Source organism: Hemicordylus capensis, chromosome 12 (assembly GCF_027244095.1).
Source record: "Hemicordylus capensis ecotype Gifberg chromosome 12, rHemCap1.1.pri, whole genome shotgun sequence".
Taxonomy (NCBI): domain Eukaryota; kingdom Metazoa; phylum Chordata; class Lepidosauria; order Squamata; family Cordylidae; genus Hemicordylus; species Hemicordylus capensis.
This window is the reverse complement of record NC_069668.1, coordinates 11,380,890-11,399,592: the sequence shown is the minus strand read 5'-3', so window position 1 is coordinate 11,399,592 and position 18,703 is coordinate 11,380,890. Positions and strand designations below refer to the sequence as shown.

The following is an 18,703-nucleotide window of genomic DNA, read 5'->3' as shown; positions in this document are numbered from 1 at the left end:
GGGAATGAGCAAGCCTCGAGTTAATCAAAACTCTTCATTGGCTGGATGTTCAGGAAGCTGGGAGGTGGGGAGGGGAAACCCTCCCTGCAGCAGGGCAACCCACCCAGTTGGCAGCCGTCAGATGGAGCAGAGGAGGTGTTAATTAGATTAGACCCTTCTTGGGAGGAAGAGATCTCGGGTTGCAGGGAGGAACAGAGAAACGTGGCAGCTGGCCCTTTGCGAACAGAAAAGTCAGCCGCGATTCTGTCCTGTCTCTAGCATTAACGGGGACAAGCCGGTCCCTTGTGAGGAAGAGAGCTGAGCGCTGCTCTCGGAACAGACCCAAGCAAGCCTTTTCATATCCCAGAAGATCTTCACACCCAGCAGATCTTCCAGGTTCGGCCAGAGGGTGTGCCAGTGAAGTTGACCACTAGCCGTCCCAGCTCAACAGAGCCTCCTAGCTCAGAGGCAGTCTACCTGGCAGTCTACCAGAAACGGGATAAATAGAGGCCCTCAGTCCGAACTAGAAAGGCTCTCCTTACGTTCCTAATCCACAGGGAAGCTCTCTGGAGCCAAAAACAAAAAAACCCACAAAAAAGGGTATTCTGCCTCTGGACATGGAGGCTCCACGGAGCTATCATGGCTCCTAGGGCCCACTACCAATGCTGCTTCACAAGTGCAGAGCTTGTTCTACAGTATGCACACACTTCCCCACCCCACCCCAGGGATTAGGGATTGCAGTAAACCTTCACTAGATTAACTTTGCATTTTTGCTATTTGATTCTCACCAATTGGCCATTATGCAGAGCGGGATAATGTCTCCCCCGGGCCCTCTTTAATTTTCTTGTAGCATCTAACTAGTGTGATGTATCTTTGCGTGTTGTCCGCGGGATCTTTCATGTTTAATTTCCTGGTGGTATTCTAAGGGGAAGCCGCCCGCAGGGTTCTCTGTGCCTTGCCTGATTTCAAAAAGTGAGAGATCACTGGGGCTTAACCTGCCCCCACCCCACCCCACCGTCCCATACACACTCACCATGCACTGGAGTTGCTTGGGCCAGGCCTGACTCCAAGACTTCTTTCTAGAACCGCACTGAATATCCTCAATTTCCCTCCATTGCAGTAGGGCAGGAATCCCCCCACCCCATCCTTCGACTGTGCGAATATGCAGCTTTGTGTAATCCAATACAGCTGGGAGAGCATCTGTAGAAGGTGCCAGTTTCAGTCCCTGGCAGCATCTTCAGGTAGGGCTGGAGAAGACTCCTGCCTGAAAACCTTGAAGAGCTGCTGCCAGTCAGAGCAGACAATCCTGAGCTGCTTGGATCACAGGTTTGACTTGGTATACAGCAGTTTCCTATGCTCCAGTGAGTTGCCATGCTTTCTCTCACCCAAGCTGCTTCTTCTTGCTGCTTCCTGCATGGGCCACATGGACAATCTCACCCAATCCGTGAACAGGATGGTATCAAATGAGGGCAAGTGATGGCAATTAAGGGCGAGGTCTCTGTAAATGAATGAGTAAAGGTTTTGAAAAGGCATGCCCCGAAACCATCAGAAAGGGCAGGATCTTTGGGGCCTGTGCAAGAAGAGCCATAGTCTCAGCTCAACTCTGTCCCCCACGCCCGATGGTGTCCCTGGCTAGAGGTTGCTTCAGCGAGCTGCGTGCTGTTCCATTCGAGGGGTGAGTGAACCTCCCATGCTTTCCCACTTGGTGAATATTTTACCCGTCTCCACGTTTTTGATCATGCTTCATGCTCAAGGAGAGCCTTTGAAGGGCCTGTATCTGCCTTTGCTTTTAACTCTGAGCAAGGAAAGAATAATTAATTATCCATGAAACGTTAAATGGCCAAATGAACCCAGCTGCCACTCATGGTGCATAATAGATGGAGACTGGGAACAGCTCAGGACAGGGCGGTGAGCATTGGAAATGTTCTTTTCAACGTGGCTTGCTCGTGGTCCCGGGCAGGCAGGTCACCTCAGCACTCCCTTCATCACCCACCATGATAAATTGTAACTGGGGATGATGGGAGTTGTAGTCCAACAACTGGAGAGACAAGGTGGAACACAGGAACATAGGAAGCTGCCATATACTGAGTCAGACCCTTGGTCCATCTAGCTCAGTATTGTCTGCACAGACTGGCAGTGGCTTCTCCAAGGTGGCAGGCAGGAGCCTCTCTCTCAGCCCGATCTTGGAGATGCTGCCAGGGAGGGAACTTGGAACCTAGATGCTCTTCCCAGAGAGTCTCCATCCCCTCCAGGGAATCTCTTCCAGTGCTCACACTTCTCGTCTCCCGTTCATATGCAACCAGGGCAGACCTTGCTTAGCTAAGGGGACAAGTTATGCTTGCTGCCACAAGACCAGCTCTCCTCTCCTCTGGGAGAAAGTAGCCATGGGAGGGGAGGTATTATTAGTATCTCCTCAAACATGCTGCCTGCCACCTCATTGTGTCTTATGAACAGACCGTATTGGTTATAGGAATCTGCCTTATACTGAGTCAGACCCTTGGTCTATCTTGCTCAGGATTGTCAACACTGACTTGCAAACTGGGGCCCGCAGATGCTGTTGGACTACAACTCCCATCATCCCCTGCAACTGCCCACGGGGGTGATGGGAACTGTAGTCCAAAACACAGCTGTGGGCCTAAGTTTGAAGAACCTCTGGCTTCCGTCCTCACCAGCGCCATCATCATTTACCTCTGCCGCTTGTAGGCCTGATACTTGAGGGCTCTGCCCGGCCCTTCCTTGCCTGCTGAAAACGGAGCCTCCAGGAGTAACTAAAGCAGGAGCCGACAGGAAGCAGCTGCTTCTGTGCGCCTGGCTCATTTGTTACTGTCGGCCTCTGGCAGAGGAAAGCTGCTTTGCAGGCAGAGTTTCCTTAGGAGGAGCGTGGCGTGCGGGAGGATGTCAAAGCTAGCTCTGGGACTCCTTGCTGACTCCAGTTGGCTGTTGCTGGGGTATATCTTGTTTCTTTTTTAAGATGGTGAGCCCTTTTGGGGCATGGAGCCTTTCTTTCTTTCTTTCTTTCTTTCTTTCTTTCTTTCTTTCTTTCTTTCTTTCTTTCATTCATTTATTATCTTTGAAAACCGCTTTGGGAACTTTCATTGAAAAGTGGTATCTAAATGTCCGTTGTGGTCGTGGTCTCCTCAAGAAGTAGGGGGAGAGAGAGTTTTTGCTGGTGTCCCAAAACCAGGACTGGGCCCCCACCACTCCATTTGCACAGAGAAGGAACATAGTCAGGCCCTTGGTGCTTCCAGCTCTGTGATGCTTCCTGCTGAGTCTGAACTTTGGTCCAGATCGCTCAGTATTGTCTGCACTGACTGGCAGCAGCTTCTCCAAGGTTTCAAGGCAAGAGTCTCTCCCAGCCCTCCCTGGAGATGCTGCCAGAGATCGACACTGAGGGCTTCTGCAGGCAAAGAAGACACTCTTCCCCAGCTCTACAGCCATATATATATATAGAGAGAGAGAGATAGAGAGAGAGAGAGAGAGAGAGTGAGTGTTCAGTTTTTACATCACCTTTCATAATGCATCTCAAGGTGGTTTACAAGAGTTAAAATACAATAAGATTCCATAAAAGTTACATCTAAAACCTTAAAATCACTGGAAATGTAAAATCCATAAAGCAGCCAAAACAAACAAACAAACAAACCCACCATTAAAAAGAGAGACCTGGCAGCCCATAAGGGTAACATGTGCCATCGGGTCGCTGTCAACTCCTGGCGCCCACAGAGCTCTGTGGTTCTCTTTGGCAGAATACAGGAGGGGTTGGCCATGGCCTCCTCCCGCGCAGTCTGAGAGGATGCCTTTCAGCATCTTCCTATATCACTGCTGCCCGATAGAGGTGTTTCCCTTAGTCTGGGAAACATACCAGTGGGGTAAACGCTTGAACAAATAAAAGGGTCTTTAGAGGGTTTTTTTAAAACAGCCACAAATGTCAAGGAGTGGACATTCACTGGGAGGGCATTCCAGAGCCTGGGGGCAAGCACAGAGAAGGGCCTGTCCTGTGTGCATGGCAATTTAGCCTCTCTCAACATCGGCACACAGAGCAAAGGCCCCTCTGACAATCTTGTTGGGTGGGCATGTAGTCTCCCATCCAAATGAACCCAAGGCAGACCCTGCTTAGCAAAGGGGAGAATTCATGCTTGGGGACACAAGACCAGCTCTCCCCCGCCCCCCACCCAAGGGCTATCCTTTCCCAGACTTGGGTTCCCAGGGCATATCAGAAAGGCGCGGCAGTTGTTCAGGCAAGGGCTCAGGACCATGGACAGCTCATCGAGAAGCTGACCAGGTCCAGACTGACCAGGTCCAGACCAGCTCTCCTCTCCCCTTCCGCCCCCCCCATTCCTTCATCTTTTGCTGCTGCTGTTATTATTATCACTATTTTGATCGTGTAGTGTCACTTAAACTTTAATAAAATATTATTATTTTTTTTAAGCACATAGGAAAGTCACCTTACCAGAATTAAAAGTCCCTAGGCCCCACCTCTTCCAAGTTAAGGGAGGCTGTTGAAAACACCGTCTCCCAGGGCATCCCAGAGCTGATGCTGGCTGCCTCACTGAACTCTAGAAGGGGGTTGTTATGGGTTCTTCTAGTCCAAGGGCCTTGAGGATCAGATCCTGGGTCTGGGGGCCTGGATCCTGGCTTTGCTCTGCTAAGTCCACAAGGTGTCAAAACACCCGGTGTCATGCACTAAGAATGCATTAAGCAAACTAAGGCAAATGTATGAAAATTAGTCTACATCGCTCTCCAAACAGAATATGGCTTTCTTGGGCACTGACTCCTGTGGATCCTAACGGGTTTCATCCTAGAGGAAACTGCAGACTGGGCAGAGCGAGAAATGTCTCTCGAGGAGGACACCGAGGGCCCTCTGAGATTTCTCCAGCCGTTCTCCCATTCTTATCTTCTCTGTTGGCTGGAGTTCTCTCATCTGCCACGTTCTGACAATGGACTCTTAGATGCAGGGAGTGACAGATTCAGCAGCTGACAGATGAGACCTGGGCCTGCGTGCTGTCTATTGATCCGTCCTTTCGCGGAAGGGGGAAATGTCACCGTGCGGCTGTCATAATTGGAACTCTGTTGGGGAGCAGCAAGAGGGTTGGGTAATTAATCTCCCAGTGTGGTGCCCACTTGGTTTCATGCCTGGCAATCCAATTGGGAAATGACGTCGCCAGCCCCTGTCGGCGTCTGTCTGTCTGTCTTGCTCCCTGGGTCCCATCCGTCTAGTCCAGAGGGTTTCTCGAGAAATTAGCAAATGAGCCATTTTGCGGCATCGTTGCTAGTGAGATGTGCAATCGATTGGCTTCTCTCTGCTTGGCAGTGTTATTTGCAGGTATTTCTGTAGCTACACCTCTGTCTACGATGTTCCACAAAATAGGAACATAGGAGGCTGCTGTTTACTGAATCAGACCCCTGGTTCATTGAGCTCAGTAGTGTCTACACTGACTGGCAGCGGCTCACCGGGGTTTGAGGAAGAGTTGTGGGGTGGGGGGCTCAAACCCCCTCCGGATTTCCTGGGGGAGGGAAATTTCCCTCCGGGAAATTGACCAGTACACTCCTGTTTCCCAGCCCTACATAGAGATGCTGCCAGGAAGCGAATCTGGGACCTTTTGCATGCAAAGCAGATGTTCTTCCACTGAGCTACAGCCCCATCCTCTAAGGGGCTCACCTGTAGGGACATAGGAAGCTGCCATATACTGAGTCAGACCATCGGTCTATCTAGATTAGTATTGTTTACACAGACTGGCAGAGGCTTCAGGCAGGAGTGTCACTCAGGTGGCAGGCAGGAGTCTCTCTCCGCCCTATCTTGGAGATGCTGCCAGGGAGGGAACTTGGGACCTTCTGCATGCAAGCAGGCAGGTGCTCTTCCCAGAGTGGCCCCATTCCCTAAGGAGAATATTTTACTGAGCTCACACATGGAGTCTCCCATTCATATGCAACCAGGGCAGACCCTGCTTAGCAAATGGAACAATTCGTGCTGGCTACCACAAGGCGTAGCAGGGAAATGACTTGACTAGCAAGCCAGAGGATGCCAGTTCGAATCCCTGCTGGTATGTTTCCCAGACTATATCCCCTGTTAACCTGGCAAGGAGGCACCTTTTAACGTGGTGATTCTCTTTATTTAGCAGAGGGAGAGTAACTGGCCTTATCCACCCCCAGCACAGGACCTCCAGTGACTGTTGCTGGTGTCTATCTTATGTTTCTTTTTAGATTGTGAGCCCTTTGTGGACAAGGAGCCATCTTATTTATTTATTATTTCTCTGTGTAAACTGCCCTGAGCCATTTTTGGAAGGGCAATATCAAAATCCCATTAATAATAATAATAATAATAATAATATAAATAATGGAAACACCGATATTGGGCAGCAGCGATCTAGGAAGGTGCTGAAAGGCATCATCTCATACTGCGCGGGAGGAAGCAATGGTCAACCCCTCCTGTATTCTACCAAGAAAACCACAGGGCTCTGTGGTCGCCAGGAGTCAACATTGACTCAACGGCACACTACCTTTACCACAAGGCCAACTGTCCTCCAAGAAGCACCCTTTGAGCATGTTTAGCCAGCCATAGAAATGGCCCCAGCCCCTGGCTAGCTCTCTACTGGTGGCACGAGGCTCCATCAATGCCCCGTGCCCACGGTAAGCAGCCATCAATCTTGCCAGACCTAGAGATTCAAACCCACGCACGGTGTTTTTTTTCCAGGCTGGGGAAAAATCCCCCATGTGCCCAATCTGCCTGCCTTTTGAAGATCAAGGAGTCTGCAAACAGCCGTCTCCCGGCAAAGGAGTCTCGGAAATAAACAAACTGTGGGGCCGGCCAAGTCCCTCTTCGCTCAGAAAGAATGCAAAGGAGAAGCCTGCAAGCAGAGTGTTTGTTTTAGAGAGAAATGCTCTGTGGCTGTCGCTTGCTGCCCGTATTCCCTGTTGGAAATCTGGGAGCCTCTCCCCTTTTGGAGATGGAAAGCACCATTAAAGGCCGCCTGTTTTGGTCATGACCTGCTGGTTCAAATCAAGCAGGTGCTCTTCCCCTAAGGGGAATACCTTACAACCCCTAAAGGGAATACCTTAGAGTGCTCACATGTCATCTCCCATGCAAATTCAACCAGGGCGGACCCTGCTTAGCAAATGGGACAATTGGTACCACAAGGCCAGCTCACTTCAAAGCAGACACTTCTTAGTGGAAGAGAAGACCACTGTGGATATTTAATATAGTATCCCGTGAGGATAACCAGCAAGGAAAGGAAAGGGAGGAGAGTTGGTCTTGTGGTAGCAAGCATGTTTTGTCCCCTTAGCTAAGCAGGGTCTACCCTGGTTGCATTTGCATGGGAGACCACATGTGAGCACCGTAAGAGATTCCCCTTAGGGGATGTGAGCACTGAAAGATATCCCCCTCAGGGGATGGAGCTGCTCCGGGAAGAGCCTCTGAAGGTCCCAAGTTCCCTCCCTGGCAGCATCTCCAAGATAGGGCTGAGAGAGATTCCTGCCTGTGATCTTGGAGAAGCTGCTGCCACTCTGGGTAGGCAATACTGAGCTAGATGGACCAATGGTCTGACTCAGTATATGGCAGCTTTCTATGTCCCTATGTAAAGGAAAGGTTGTGCCACCGAGTCGGTGTTGACTCCTGGCGACCACAGAGCCATGTGGTTTTCTGGGTAGAATACAGGAGAGGTTGTCCATTGCCTCCTTCCGTGCAGTATGAGATGATGCCTTTCAGCACCTTCCTATATCGCTGCTGCCTGATATAGGAGTTTCCCATATTCTGGGAAACACACCAGCAGGGATTCGAACCAACAGCCTCCTGCTCTCTAGGCAGGTTGCTTCCCCACAGCGCCATTAGGTGGCTACAACCAGCAAGGACCAAACAAAAATAGCCATAGATTAAAATTTGCGTGGTGACAATGGGTTCCCCTGGATTAATCAACTTTAACTCTGGTTGATTAATCTGCTGGTTTGACTGCAGCCCCGTTTGCAACATAGTGTCTCTCTCTCTCTCACACACACAGAGGCACATTGGTTGCACAGCTAGAAAATGGCACGCTCTGCACCATTCCCCACTTGGCTCCTCCTCCAACCCCCAAGCCCAGCACATCTCTACACTGCTTGGCCGGCTGCAGCCTCATCAATCTTGTTGATGCCGAGATGGCTGTATTTCATTTTTACCGGGCGCTGTGGCAGGATCTCCTGACCCTTGCAGGCTTCCTTAGGAAACTGATTTCTTGCTGCCACGAAGCCGCCGGGCGTTAATTTAAACCTGGGTCGGGGATAACATGGCAGGGGCACCACAGGCTGGGAATTTGTCTGCTGTCTCCTTTGTCTTGCTCTCTCTGGCTTGGGATTTATGGGAGGCTGGTGGGGAGGCAGCAGAGAGAGAGCAAGCCAAGGAAGGAAGGAAGGAGCATCAGCATCAGCACCAGCATCTCTCCCATATTTAATTATTGGGGGGTGTCTCAGCAGACCATGGAAGGTGGCCAGATATGCATTCCCTTATGTCTGGGTTTGCTGGTCTAGAGGTGAGAAAGACAGCTGGTGCCTGAAGGGAATTGCTCATGTTGAAGAGTCATACTAGAGCCAGCAGCTTTATAGACCCAGAGGAGTCCCTATTGGCTCCTTTGTGCCACCTGACAGCTGCTGAGACTACAGCCGCAATACCCTTTCTAGCCACCTGCAGCAGTGGCACTGTAGAGCAGCAGAGTGCAGGCCAGCACAGCACGCAATCCCGGCAGCATTTTACAGCAAAGTGTCAGACAAAAGAGTCATAATATATTATGGTCCTATAGCTTGAATTAAGTATTTTTTAAAGGCCTCCATTGTTTTTTAAAAGTCTCATTCACCCACTCTTCACTCTCAGAACAAACAGCCAGTGCAGCCAGGTAGGTAGGAGATGCCTCCAGCCTCCCAGGAGCCAGGCCAGCCCTTCACTTCCTTCCTGGTCAGGAAGTGGGCTGGATAAGACCATGTGTGCAGGGGGTGGGGGTGGGGGTGCAGGCTCATCTCCCCTGCAGACTGGACTGATACTGACCTCCCTCCTCATCCCTGCCTTTCCTGCCCACAGTCTTGGACAGGAAGCTGCTTGGAAAACAGCTGGGAAGTTTAATCAAAAAAAGGAAGCCGTTTCCAAAACAAATCTGGCCTACTTTCTGAAGAGGTTTGAAAATGTCAAGCAAGCTTCATTAATAAGGGAAATGGAATGAACATTAATTATCTTAGATCTATGAGTATTCAATATATAGCAAGAACCCTCACTCCCCTCATAATGTTCTCAGCCACCACTTTGCTCCCCGCAACTAGTTCGAGAGTCACCCCTGCCCCCTCTCCCCCCCTCCCCTCGTCCACACCTGGAGGAGTCTACGGATTTCTGCCTGGTTGCGTTTCCTGATTACATGCCTCCCCCTGCACCTGTTCTCGCTGTGTTCCCCTCCTGCTAGGCTGGATCTGCGTTCCCTGGAAAGCAGAACATATATTTTGCTGCTGCAGAATTCACCTTGAAATGGGAGCCTCTTGAAATAAAATAATAATTTTTTAAAGAGCCGAGCATGCTTGGCAAAAGCCCGGAGGGAGGGAGGAAGGGATCACCTGCTTCTTCTTGAGTTTGTCCTTCCACAGCTTGACGTCACAAGTCATCCCACAGTGGACGGGCCCAGCTTGCCTGGGAAAAGAGGGCCAGGCCCATCTAGGACACAGGAGGGGGTGCTTGTCCCACCCAGCTGGGGCGTAGCAGAAATAGAACTTTTTCACTCAACCTGAAAATCAGGATTGTGTAGCAAGCATGACTTGTCCCCCTAGCTAAGCAGGTGCCACCCTGGTTGCATATGAAAGGGAGACTAGAAGTGTGAGCACTGGAAGAGATTCCCCTCAGGAGATAATGGGGCCGCTCTGGGAAGAGCAGAAGGTTCCAAGTTCTCTCCCAGGCAGCATCTCCAAGATCAGGCTGAGAGAGACTCCTGCCTGCAACCTGGGAGAAGCCGCTGCCAGTCTGTGAAGACACTACTGAGCCAGATAGACCAATGGTCTGACTCAGTATACGGCAGCTTCCTATGTTCCTATAAACCACCAGACAGACTCTTCTGACTGGGGTCCACAATATTATTTTTGTCATGGGGTGAAAGGCTTGTCGCACAAGCAGAGAGACAACCAGCCCCGTGGACTTTATTTTCTCAACAATTCAAAAACTTGGGGGAGAATTTTGGAAGGTGAAACTGTTTGTCACAGGCTGGAGAACACACGGAGAGAGAGGTTTCCCCTATATACTGTGCGAGGAGGACCTCTGCTCCTGGTCAAGCAGTCTTGATTTCCAGTGATGGAGGGAAGCTGAGCTGTCCCTCGGGAAGCCAGGCCAGTGGGCAATTATGCTGGTGGTTGACCTCTCCTCTGCTTTGAAATTGGACTTGCTTTCTTGTTGGGTGGGAGAAAACTAGCCACTTTTTGGTGCTAGCAAACCAAGGGACTGTGCTCTCCCACAAAATATGCAGGTTTTGTTCCCTGCATGCCAGCAGGGGAACTGGAGGGTTTCAGGAAGCCTTGCTCTGTCTCTGTCTCCGTCTCTGTCTGTCTGTCTGTTTGTGTCTCTGCACAAAGAATTGCCCTTCATAATTGCCTCTTGTCCTTTGGGATCTGGAACTATTCCTTAAAGTCACCTGTAGGATGAGCAAAGCAGCGTTGCAGGCAGGATTCTCTCTCAGACCTATCTTGGAGATGCTGCCAGGGAGGGAACTCGGGACTTTTTGTGTGCAAGCAGGCAGGTGCTCTTCCCAGAGAGGCCCCATCCCCTAAGGGAAATCTCTTACAGTGCTCACATGTAGTCTCCCATTCAAATGCAAACCAGGACCATTCTGCTTAGCAAAGGGGACAAGTCATGCTTGCTAGCTCCCATCCACCCCACGGGTTCCAGAGGTCCAATCCGTGGGCCCCTTTCCCTGCTGGTGGCTGACGCTTCATTTCCACTCACGGAGGAGGATCTGGCCCCGTCAATTTCTGAAAGGCACAGTGTTTGTTTATGCCAGCCCGAGCAAATTTCGCTCTTGTTTTCCTGAGCTGTTTACCGACGTGGCTCAGCGTCAGCCCAGGTTAATCATCCTCTCCCCCCCCCCTTTTCTCCCACAATCAAAGCAGAGTCGTCGGCTCATTTCCGAAATTAAAAGCAGATTGCTGCCCTTTGTGCCAGCGTGTCACTCTAAATAAGATTGATTCCTCCACCGTCATGTCAGGTGCAGTGGATTTAAACGGATTGGTCTAGATGGCTTGCCTGTCCAGGGGCTGGGTCTGTCTCTGTCTCTCTCCCTCTCCTCCTATCGATCCCTGTAAGACTTTAATTCACCAAAGGCTCATCAACATCCCCAGGTGAAAGATCGCCCGGCTCAATATTAATTATAATAATGAACCAGGGGTAAACAAAAGATCTTGGCTTCCGGCCCAGTGCTTCGTGGACGGAGTTGGCTATAAGCGGACAGTGAGAGGAAGAAAGCCGTGGGCAGATGGTGGGAGGCCGTTGTGCAGGAGGGGGAATTCTGGCAGCTGCAGCTTCTCTCCCCACCACACAGGTGGAAAGTGGCCTAAATCACCTCTTTTTCCTAGGCCAGGGGGTTCTCAGGTTTGGGTCCCCAGATGCTGTTGTCATCCCATCACCGTTCCGGCATTGGCCCTAGTTTGGAAATCCCTGACTAGATATTAAAAATATGTATGCATGTATGTATTTATTTACATGTATATCCCACTCTTCCTCCAAGGAGCCCAGAGTTTATTCTTACAACAACCCTGTGAGGTAGGTTAGGCTGAGGGATAAGTGGCTGGCCCAGAGTCACCCAGCTAGTCTCATGGCTGAATGGGGATTTGAACTCGGAACTTCCCGGTGCTAGTGCAACACTCTAACCACTATGCCATGCTGGCTCTCTTTAATGCTTTTTAACACTGGAGCCCTGCTGCCCTCCTATGCACCTGCCCAGCTGAGCCAGGCAAGACTTCTGAGCTACAGAGGGGGTTGTCCAGTGGAATATAAACTGGAAACATCCCTGATCTCAAGTCACCACAATCTGATTTAGACGTCCTTCCAAGTAGCTCCCTCCAAAGTTGTTCAGGCAGGTAGCAGAAAGTTCTTTTGAACAAAATGCACCCATGGGACTCCCTGCCACAAGATGCAGGGCTTGGACAGAAAGTTATCGACAGAGAGGTCTATCAACAGCCACTAGCTCTGATAGTAGACCCTCCTTGACTAGAGGTAGTGTACCTTTGAGTACCACTTGCTGGGAATAAGCAATGATAGGAGACCATCACCTTTATGCATCATGTCTGAGCTTCCCAGAGAAGGCCAGCTTTGCTACCCCTTGTCTGGCAGGCCCTTGGTCCTTTAACAGCTGTGCAGCAGGTACAAATCCAACAGGCGTGGCCTTTCCCATCCTTGCACACACAAACACCTATGCAGGGGGAAGCTTTCCCTACTGAATTTCTGCCTTGTCAGGCGGCTGTTAAAAATCCCCAAAGAGAGCCAGCCATCACATTCTTGTTTATCACCGAGTCGGACCCTGGAAAAACAGCCGAGGAGCCTTCAAGGTCGGCGCAGCCTGTGCCAGGTAGCGGACGAATCAATTAGGGCAAGTTCTGGTCCTGTTTTTAGCCGTTAATAAGTTTCTTTCAATGTTTATCCTACTGGTGGATGAGAGAGTTGATTGGAGATGACACCAGGTCTCTCTCGCAGCACGGCGGACGGCTTTGCCAAAATAGAGATATATCCAAGTGCAGGCCGGCGCGGTGAAGAGCCAACGAGCGCGCAAATTGGCGGCCCCGGCAACAGCAGCAGGGCAGGATGGATCTCAATTATCCTGCCTCTCCGATCAGAAGGGAAGCCGCACGGCTGGCAAGGCGCAGGTTCTGCCTCGTTAAGGCCTCTCAGGCTCTGCGGGGCGGCCAGGTGCCGGGGCTTCAGCTGGGGTTTAAACTGCCAGCTGAGTGGTGTGATTGAACACGGGGACGTAAGGAAGCTGCCATTTACTGAGTCAGGCCATTGGTCCATCCAGCTCAGTACTGTCTACTCTGACCGGCAGCAGCTCTCCACTGGGGCCTTCCCCAGCCCTAACTGAAGATGCTGCCAGGGATTGAACCTGGGACTTTCAGCATGCAAAGCAGGTTCTCCATCACTGAGCTTTGGTCGCAACCCTTAGGAAGCTGCTGTTTACTGAATCAGACCCCTGGTCCATATAGTTCGGTATGGTTTACACTGACTGGCAGCCGCTCTCCAAGGTTTCAGGCAGGAGCCTCCCTGGAATTGCTGCCTAGGGGCAGGATCAGAGCAGTGAATTGGCCCAGAGAGGCCAACATCAGGACTAAGGAGCATAATTTGGGGAGGGAGGGAGGGAGGAGCCGAGAGCTTCTTCCAGCTGGATTCCCACCTTGGTGTCTCAGCTCTTCTTGAAAACTGGAGGAGGGCCTGGTTTTGTGGGACTGCCTCTCTCCCCACCTCCGATGCTTTCTCTAAGGAGGGGGGCACTGTTTTGCATGCAAGAGGTGGGTTCGGAGCTGTGGGGATGAGCCGTGGCATTGGCGGGGTGTGCCTTGCAAAATGAAGGGTCCGCGGTGCCATCTTGTAATTACCTAGGAGGGGGTGAGAGTCTAAAAAGGCTGTCAGGGAAATCTTTTGGGCAGGCGGTGATTATCGCGGCCAGAAGCCACGGCGGCGTTCTGCTTTCACTGGTCGCCAGAGCAGCATTTTTCAGATGCTTGTGCGGGTTTTTCAGAAGATCTGGTGAAGCATCGAAACTTAGGTCATTGCCTTCTACCGAGTCCGACCGTCCACCTAGCTCAGGGTTGTCTGCATTGACTGGCAGCAGCTTCTCCAAGGTTGCAGGCAGGCAGGCGTCTTGCCCAGCCCTATTTCCAAATGCTGCCAGGCATTCAAGCTGGGGCCTTCTGCATGCAGAGCATAATGCTCTATCACAGATCTACACATAGCCCAGGAAGTTGCTGTCTACTGAGTGATCAGTCCTCACAGCTCAGTATTGTCTACACTGACTGGCAGGTTCTAGGCTGAATGTTTCCCCCAGCCCTACCTTGAGATGCTGCCAGGAATCAAACTGGGAACCTTCTGCATGCAAAGCTGACCCCACACAAACTGCTTCTCACAATGCCTCTGTATGGAATGAAAGCCCTTTGTGAATGAAAACCTGTCCAGTGGAAAGAACTTCAGCATGTCCACTGGAAGGTGCAGCTGGGGTTGCCTAAGGAGAGAAGAGAGCTGGTCTTGTGGCAGCAAACAGGAATTGCCCCCTTTGCTAAGCAAGGACCCCCCCTGTTTTGAATTTGAAAGGGAGGCTACATGTGAGCACTGGGAGAGATTCCCCTTAAGGGATGGAACCGCTCTGGGAAGAGCAGAAGGCTCCAGGTTCCCTCCCTGGCAGCAGCATCTCCAAGATCGGGCTGAGGGAGACTCCTGCCTGCAACCTTGGAGAAGCCGCTGCCAGTCTGGGTAGACAGGACAGAGCTAGATGGACCCAGGGTCCGACTCAGTATATGGCAGCTTCCTAAAGTTCCTTAGGATGCTGTGGTATGCATTTGCAGCTGTAGGGGCATTATTATCATTATCATTGTCGTCATTCTATTTCTATACCACCTCTAGGATGCCACGTGGAGATGCCAAGCCTGGCTCTGCCCCCCAATTTGCAGCACCCTGGGTGTACCATTCTGCCTCCCCCTCGGCTTGATCGGATGTGCAAGTGATCTCCTGCTGGGACTCATTAACTCGACTCCCTGAACAGCCAGGAGGGATGCAACACGCCCGTAACAAGCTCGCAGCTGCTCAGGCGCTCTGAAACCGCCTCCAGCAAATGTGGAGCCTCCTTGCCCCCACCCATCCAGATCCTGGCACCTGTGTGCCAATGGGCCCAGCCTCTCTGCCAGCTCCCTTGAATGCCATGCTAAGCTCCTCCTGGCTGCGTCAGGCAGGCCAGGAGTGGGAGACAGCTGGCCACAGAGCGGATCAGGCCCAGGCCCTGCTGGCAACACTTCAGGTGGTTCACAACCAGCATTCTCTGTCACAGGGATTTTCAGATGGTGTCGACTACATCTCCCATCATCCCCAGCTGCAACAGCCTTTGGCTGGGGATGATGGGAGTTGTAGTCAATAGGATCTGGGAGATCCCTGTGACAGGGAACACTGCACAACTGGTTAGTTAAATTCAAAACCAAGTTTTAAAAATCAGCTAAAAGCCTGACGGAACCGGCGGGTCTCCAATGCTCTTCTGAAGGCCATCAGAGATGGTGCTGCTCTTACTTCATAAGAACATAAGAACAGCGCTGCTGGATCAGGCCCAAGGCCCATCTTGTCCAGCATCTTGTTTCACACAGTGGTCCACCAGATGCCTCTGGGGAGCCCACAGGCAAGAAGTGCGGGCATGCCCTCTCTCCCGCTGTTGCTCCCCTGAAACTTCAACAGGGTGTGCGTCCCACAGTCCTGGGGCAAAGCAGGAAAGGCTGTTCTAGCAGGAAGTCTGGGTCATGTGAAAGCATCTGAGCATGTCCAGAGTGCCTTTTCCCCACCATGGAGGACAACCAGCCGTCCTACACCCTAGGATTAAAAGGGCGAGCACTTCCAGGTCAGGGGTGTCTCTGCACATATGCTAAGAGCCTTTGCCTCAACAGTGAATAACGCTAACCAGGGGCAGCCTGAGCAATTGCAGCTCTGGAGAGGAGGCACCAAATGCTGATGTGCTATGCACCCAGGTGGGCAATCCTTGCCAGCAGCCATGTGAGGGGCAAGGAGGAGAGAACGTGGACAGCAGCCTCCTCATTTCTCCTGATAAACCTTGCAGGAAATGTGTGGAGTGGCGCTTATTGAAAACCTAGAAGATCCAGAGCAGTCCTGAACAGCCGCATGGATGGTGTTAGCCAGGGGCTTTTTGCCATCCACCTACTACTGCCGCTTGAGGAGTCCGCTTCACCTTGCCTCACCAAAGGGCCGCCCTGACCATAACCAGCACAGGCTTCAGTCAATCTGAGTTTGCAGCTTCCTTGTCAACTGGCATAAATTTCAAGCCAGGCTGGGCTTGGCACATATTGCTGTAGCAATTAAACCTCTGGGAGCGGCAATCTCACTTCTAGAGAATATAAAAACACACACGGAATGTAACCTTGGACTTCACGGTCTCGTTAAAAGGAAAACAAACCCGTTGCTAAGGCCTTGAAAGCCAGGACTGTACGGGCTTGGGGTTTGTTTGTTTTAGGGTTGAAGGAACTTGCTGAGTGTGATACTTTGCCCTTCACCCTGGGGGTGCGGGGGTGGGGGGGAGAGGTTGATCCTGGCTTCCTGCCGGCAACCCCAGTGCCAAGTCATCTGTTTCTCCCTTGATCCCATTTCATGCCTGCCTTTCCTTGCTCTTGAGGCGAGGGAGCCGGATCTCTCGGTTGCCTGGAATTATTTTAAACGGCCCGGATGAGCTTTCAAACGGGGAATTAAATCTACAGGGCTAATGAAGCCGGGTCTTGAGTCAGGGCTTGAAAGGGCATTTTGTGGGGTTGCAATTTCCCCATTATCTCAGCGGCGTCTGCGACAGGCAGTAATGAGAATTACGCCGGGTAGCTTGGCGGATGAGGCTGGGATTGAGGTCAGCGTGCGGCGCGGCTCCGACAATATCCTTCTCATCTGAGCCAGGGAAAATGGTGTGTGCGGAAAGTTGAGAGAGAAACCGGGGCAGCGGGGGTGGGGGGAGATGGAAGACAACACACGCGACGCTGCCAATCTCAAAGTGAATGTCAGGGGAAGGGAGGCTGCAATGACATTGCGGCTCTCATCCAATCCTGCGCCAGCGCCGAGATGGGCGCCTTTGAGGCTCTGGAGATGGTTCTAATGATCAGAGGTGAGACACTTTGCCAGGAAAGTTCCTCTCCATGTAAAGAGGAAAGGGGGAGGGTCTGGATTTCATCTCCTTCTAATGAGAATCACAGAAACTGGGCCCTCTTGACAACTTGCTAGGAAGGGCTGCGTTTTGAGGAAGCTTTCAATTACCGTTTCAACTCTGTGCCCGAGCGGCAGACAGTCTCTGGAGTGTGGCGATCCCCATCCAAGGCCGAAAACCTCCTGCCTGCTGTGTCTGCCTGCAGGGGTGTGAAGGGCTGGCCCGTGGGCCATAGAGGGCCCCTGGACCAAACCCACTGCTCCGCCTTCCAAACACACTGAGCTACAGCCCCATTGAGGATGGGGCCGAAGGTCAGGGGGGGACAGGGACATCTGCTTTGCATGCAGAAGGTCCCAGGTTCACTCCAAGTAAGGCTGGGAAAGGCTGCCTGAAACCTTGGAGAAACGCTGCCAGTCAGTGCAGACAATACTGAGCTGGACAGACCAACGATCTGACTAGATAGACAGCAGCTTCTATGTTCCTGTGTTCTGGGCTACAGCTCAGTGCTTGAGCATCAGCTTTACAATCAGGAGGTCTCCGGTTCAATCCCTGGTGATATCTCCCAGGAGGGCTGGGAAAGAGGCCTGCCCGAAATGCGGGAAATTTGCTGCCGGTCAGTGTGGGAAATATTAGATGGACCAATGACCTGACCCAGTATAAAGCAGCTTCCTATGTTCCTAGGCCATAGGTCATCTGCTTGGTTAGATGGAGCAAAGGTCTGACTGAGTAGAAGACCGTTCTCTGTGTTCCTATAGACTGTTACTGTGGCCCTCAATGGAAAAGCATCTGCTTGGCATGCAGGAGGCCCCCGGTTTGATCCCTGGAAGCATCTCCAGGTAGGGCTGGGAGAGACTCCTGCCTCGAACCTTGGAGAGCCGCTGCCAGTCAGCATTGACAGTACTGAACAAGATGGACCAAGGGTCTGACTCAGTAGGAGGCAGCTCCCTATGTTCCTATTAAGCAGGACCATGGACAGCTCAATGTGAAGCTGGGTGGATTCAGGCTGGATAAGGGGAGGGAATCCAAACGCAACATGTGCCTGGATGTGCCACTTTGGGGTTGCCTCCAGCAATGCACTGGAATGAACTGGAGATTTAGGCATTCCTGCTCTCAGGTTGGTGGCTCCACCACAGACCATTGTTGAAACCAAACTGACGTGATCCCACACCAGCAACTTAGGCAACAGGTACATCCACATGGTGTCATGGGTAGAGTGTTGGATTACGACTGGGGAGACCTGAGTTCAAATCCTCTTTCAGCCATACAACTCACTGGGTGACTCTGGGCCAGTCGCTTCTCTCTCCACCTAACCTACCTCACAGGATTGTTGTGAGGATGAACATTGCCATGTACACCACTCTGCGCGCCCTGGAGGAAGAGCACAATATAAATGTAGCCAATAAATAAATTACTACTACTACTACTATTTATATACCACTTTTCAACAAAGTTTTCACAGTGGTTTACAAAGAAAAATAAATAAATAAGATAGTTCCCTGTCCCCAAAGGGCTCACAGCCTAAAAAAGAGATATAAGGTAAACACTAACAGCAGCCATTGGAGGGATGCTGTGCTGGGGATGGAGAGGGCCAGTTGCTCTCCCCCTGCTAAATATAAGAGACTCTCCACTTTGAAAGGTGCCTCTTTGCTCAGTTAGCAGGGGCAAAAGGAATCGAGGCAATTACATGCCTTGATTCCTTTGTCCCTGCTAACTGAGCAAAGAGGCAAGTTCCTTGGTTTCCCAAGGAACAAATTCCCAGACTCCAAGACCTTGTTCAGAATGAGCTTGAAACCGAATTAGAAATGCCGGTGCTTCTCTGGGCCGGCCTGATGCAGAATGCATTGCCTGCCTCAACTGCAGGG

The 18,703-nt window shown here is 51.5% G+C and overlaps 1 protein-coding gene across 2 annotated transcripts in view; it reads left to right on the top strand.

Moving 5' to 3' along the window:
• The window catches only part of SEZ6 (seizure related 6 homolog), a 124,080-nt gene that overhangs the window by 31,864 nt on the left and 73,513 nt on the right, over nucleotides 1–18,703 (top strand). The window contains exon 1 of one of the 2 annotated variants that reach the window (XM_053275252.1): nucleotides 1,632–1,654. The exons of the other annotated variant lie outside the window; for it this stretch is intronic. The gene's annotated coding sequence lies outside the window, so the exon portion shown is untranslated. Of the gene's footprint in view, nucleotides 1–1,631; nucleotides 1,655–18,703 lie in introns of those variants that run through there. 2 annotated transcript variants of the gene reach the window in all.